The 5,329-nt window shown below is 33.2% G+C and overlaps 1 long non-coding RNA gene across 1 annotated transcript; it reads right to left on the bottom strand.

Moving 5' to 3' along the window:
* Positions 1–280: 280 nt before the first annotated feature.
* Positions 281–1,324, bottom strand: LOC131037838 (uncharacterized). Its single transcript, XR_009104311.1, has 2 exons — positions 687–1,324; positions 281–521 (listed from the first exon to the last, which is right to left on the bottom strand). It is a non-coding gene; the product is annotated as an uncharacterized LOC131037838 (long non-coding RNA).
* Positions 1,325–5,329: the final 4,005 nt, after the last annotated feature.

Genomic DNA, 5,329 nt, shown 5'->3' with positions numbered 1-5,329 from the left:
GAACACTATATGACCCCTTAGTACACCATACGACCCATAAATATTATCCAACCAATACATATACATTAAAAATAATATTAATAAAAAAAGAGTGATCCTTAAATCCTTTAAATTCTTAAATTATATTTTACTGATACAAATATAAAAAATATATATTTTTCATATTTAATAAATATGATTGGTAAAACAAATAAATAATATTTTAGTATAAAAATTTAAAAAAAAATTCATAAATGAAACATTTTTTGATAATTTTTTTTTTTCTTAAAACATCAAATAAAAAACATTTAAATGAGAACCATTGTCATAAAATTTACATATAATAGATACAGATGACCATCAAATTCTAAACTTGCTACCGCTGCATATACATTGAATGAAGCTCTGTATGTTTGACAATATCCCTCTAACAAAGCGGAGGGTATAGAAGTAAGCATCGACAGTTAACAAGTCTGATGGATCACACGTCTCTAGCATTAGCCCCTCAAATACCTTCGTGAACAAGTCTGATGGATCACACTCTGTACACACAACAACAAAACAATAAATATTCAGCCATGCATGAACAAATTCAAATTTTCAGAATCCCCTTCGCCCGCAAAATGCTCAGTCCAACTTTATCCACTTTCTAAGTAAAATTATAGTTGTGATAATTGTATATGACAGGTTGGTAGATGGAGTGTTACTGTTCGTATTCGACGTTAATCTTTTTAGCAGAGGAATGAGCAATGTGAGAAAACGCATCCGCAGATAAATGGAAAGTTGCATAGCCATTATCGCATCCAGCGGAAGAACAGTAATCCAGAATCTTTACCACAAGCGATCTTTTTCTTTATGGATTAACTCTTTCATTACTTGTTCCGCTCAAACATCTGATTCTGTACTTTCTTCCGCAGGCAGCCTGGTTGTCCCAAATTGCGTCATTAGCCGCTCCAAAGAGATTGCCTGCTGGGAATTGCCTCTGATTGTACCCATAGCAAGAAGTTGCTGCAAAACCCAAATAAAAAAATCAACCTACCAGAAAATATATTAATAAATGGTCGTACAACCTTTCGACTCATATAATCCAGCGGAATATCAAATCAGAACCCCTTACAGTATAATCAAACCTAAAACAAAAGGTTTTGGTGAAATGCTTTATCAAGCAAACGATACTTATGAACGTAAGGAGGGCCATAAGAGGTTGCTGTGCCCACATCTGCCACGCAAAAATGAAGGTGAATCGCCCAACTTACTGAAATTATAGCAAATATGGTTGCATATGTCTTCATGATTACGTTGAATCACTGACTTCAAATTGTTTTTCTTTACTGTCCAATAAGCCCGCGATGCATTATATAGAGCTTAGCTTCCACTAAACGCATTAGGTCCGATAAGCTAGCGAACACTTGACTTTTGCATACCAAAAAATAGTTTTGTTGGAACTAATCAGATGGAATGAAGACATTGGTATTTATCCATTCAGTTGTGTCCAGGATCAGATGTCAAATTTTTCGCAACTGCCCAAATTCTATTCGTAATTCACTTGTCGATTTTGTTGTTGTTGAATTGCTTACACGATTCCATCATCCTTGCCAATTTCTTGTGTGGGGAAGTAACGTAGACGCATAACTATAAGCTTCTAGAATTTACTATTTGTTATGTCGCTCTTTCCTATTTATAATCAACATATTAGTGAAAAAAAATGTATTTCATTAAAAACTAAAAAAAAAACTTTTTAGCTTTAATCTTTTAAAATATGAGTGAAAGTAGCAAGATATAAGTTCTTGTGAAGTTGTGTATTTTTTGTTTATGTTAGTTATTTTACATTTTTATTGATGTGTAGAGTAAGTTTGATAATTGTGATCTTGATCTTGATTGTTTCCGGATTAGATTGTGTATGAGTTTGATTCAAAAAACTCATACACAATCTAATCCGAAAACAATCAAGATATTTCTCATGGATTGTGGAAACTTGATGTCTCTAATTGTGATCTTCTTTAATGTTGTAGCTCTTGTTAAATAATAGTTTCATTGATTCTTATTGTTTGGGCTTCATTTTGTTACTTTCTTTTGTTGTTTGGACTTGGTCCCACATAGACTTTGAAGGTGTGCCTACTACCACCTACTCTCTTTTTTTAATAGTGTATTTTTCTCCTTTTAGTATATAAAAAGCAATAAAGTCACTATTCATCAAGAGAAGTTACCTTTCCTTTTTATATTCACTTGTTTGTTATATAGTTGTTCCTAAACTTCCTCATAGTTTAAATTTTATATCCTTATTGTCCTCTTGGGTCATCCTTTGTTATTTCCATATTTTCTTTATTGTTTTCTCTCTATTTTTCTAACATTATCATCTCAACATATATGTTTTTCCTATCATCCTTCTTGTCTAATATCATTAGTCAATTCAATAATGTTTTTATCTCCCTACTTAGCTATGACAATCTAAGATTATGGTCAATGACAACTATTTTAGGAGTATTTTTATCTATTTTAATTTATTTAATCTAGACTTTTACTTAAGTTTGTCTGTGTCATTTCTAAAGGAAGAAATCAATAATCAACTTTGTTCGCACTTACCCATGCTCTTAGAAGTTTAGTAAATGAATACTTTATGAACAAAAATGTTACAACTAAATGACTTAAAATATTCAAGGATAGGAGATCCACCTTTTAGTGTACCAAATCTCTAGAGTTATTAGATGTTTTCCATCAAGATTTCTTCTTTATGTCTCATATTCACCTCAACCAAATCTCTCAAAATGTTTAAGACAAGGGGAAGGTCAATGCACCAACTAGATTAACCCTAGCTAGATGAACCCTAGGAAGTAATTTTTGAATTTTACCCCTTATTTAGACAAGGAAAAATTATTAAAAAAAATGCAAAGACCCATATTTAATTGTAATATATTTCTCTTTATAGATATGTCAAAAAAAACTAAAATAAAATAAAGACATCGTTGTCGAGCATAATGCATTTTTTTCAATTTTTATAACATTGTTTGTTTTTTATTAAGGAAAAAATAGGTTTTGAAGGGGGCCCAAAATGCTATATACAAAATGCTACCATAAAAGTATACCAAGCCAACCAACAACCAACTATCATCATCTGAAAACTCAAAAAATGGACCTAAACCATATCAGATTCAATAAGACAAAAAAAGAACAAACACATCTCTAACCAAGATGTTTCAAAGCCTCAACAACTTCAACTTCAAGATGATCCAAGTTCTAAGACAAGCTTTGCATATCTTAGAAATCAATTTTTTCCTAATCCATGGATTTCTTGATATTCACTCTGGTTTGGGCACAAGGACCCTTCTCATCCAACACTTGCTTACCCTTATCTACATTATCAAGATCAATGAAAGTCTTGTTAGAAGACTTAGTAGTTTGATATTTCTTCTATTTATCCACCAACATCTTGATGCTTTTAATGTTGTTATGAATCATCTTGTGGCTCATATTGACAAGGTTGGTGAGTATATCATTTACTCTTTCAATTTTTTCTTCAAGCATCCCAATGCGGCCTTCATAATTAGTATTCATAAGATTAATATCCTTTGCTACACTCTCTAATACTTCCGACATCTTCTCATCAATCTGTGTTCTTACATTACTATCTCCTTTTTCAAAGGATTCAACTTTTCTCTTTAGAGAGTGAAGATTAATGTTCACCTAGTTTATCTCGAGGAAGAGCCACTTAAACATCCTAAATTGGTCCACTGCAACATCACATGCCACCCCTAGCAAATCCTATGGGTCCTCACACTCACCACTCAAAAATGGAGGATCTTTCTATTAATTTTTAGGAAACAAAGATTGAGATCCCTTACTAGACTCATTCTATGAGGGGGGAGGAATGGAATTGTTATAACCTAGGATATTTCTCTCCATTCTAGAGTTATTGGCAAGTTCAAGTGCATCCCTGTCAATTTTTCAGCCTCCAACTCATGATTCTGAGGACAAGGAGAAATAGCCTTTATTCTCTTCCTTTTAGTGAATCTTCCCTTCTCATATTGAGGATTGGTCGCACCCACCTAGTCAAAAGAAGCACTAGCCTCTCTCTCCCAATCATCCTCTCCATATTCATCATCCCCTTCACCAAAATCCATCTTTGTATCTTCCCTAAACTAGTATCTGATTCCTCGTAATATCCAAAGTAGGGGGGACTTTCTCCCTACTTTTCCCTTTGGAGGAAGATTGTAGAGACTTGACATACTCAATAATTAAGAGGATTAAAAATTGTTTGTTATCTTTCCTAGTTGTTATGCATTTCATAATGCGCATTTGTTACCCAAGAATTGGGGATTCTTCTTTAAAAGTTCTTCTAGTTTTATCAAAAAAATTTATATTCTATTAAAATATGACTTGATTCATGAGCCATTGAGCTAGAGGGTACTTTCTTTGTTTCCTCACCCTCACCATGCAAAAATCGAGAATCCTTCTGAAAATCTTTAGGAAACAAAGGTCAAGATCTCTTACTAGACTCAATCTACAAGGGAGGAGGGGCATCATTATAACCCAGGATATTTCTCTCCATAGTAAGGTTATTGGAAGGTTCAAAGTGCATGCTTGTCAATTCCTCAACCTCCAACTCTTGATCTTGAGGACAAAGAGAAATATATTTCATTCTCTTCCTTTTAGTGAATCTATACTTCTCATTTTGAGGATTAGAAGCACCACCTGATCAAAAGAAGCACTGGCCTCTCTTTCTCCCAATCATCCAATCCAAATTAATCATCCCCTTCATCAATCTCCATCTCCATATCCTCCCCTGAACCAATATTGATTCCTCAAAAATCTACAGAGTAGGGGGGACTTGCTCCTTACTTTTCCTTTTGGAGGAAGATGGCAAAGAATTGACATACTCAATAATTAAGAGGACTAAAAATTGTTTATCTTTCCTAGTTGTAATGCATTCCATAATGCTTGTTTGTTACCTAAGAATTGGGGATTCTTCTTTAAAAGTTCTATCATATTTTTTTATATTCTCTTAAAATATGACTTGAATCCTAAGCCAATGAGTTAGAGGATATTTTCTTTGTTTAGCCTCTTCCAAGATGATTGTATTTTCAAAATTACTTTCTCTATTTGGATATCTAAATTCACATTATATGTTAGTGTAGGTTTTTAATATTTATTTTTCCTACACAGTATTAACCATACCTAGGTTATAGGGAGCATGGTTTATGTGTGATTTATGTGAGGACATGTGGTTTAATCCATTGATTACATATGTGTCACTCTCATCCACATATGAGTGGTTGAGTCTTAGGCCTCTTATACCACTACGTTGTGTCCTTTTAAGTAGGTTATGCCATATTTTTGACATTTTCCAAGTAGG

The sequence above is a fragment of the Cryptomeria japonica genome, chromosome 3, assembly GCF_030272615.1.
Source record: "Cryptomeria japonica chromosome 3, Sugi_1.0, whole genome shotgun sequence".
In the NCBI taxonomy this organism is placed as follows: Eukaryota; Viridiplantae; Streptophyta; class Pinopsida; order Cupressales; family Cupressaceae; genus Cryptomeria; species Cryptomeria japonica.
This window is presented reverse-complemented; position numbering and strand designations above follow the sequence as displayed.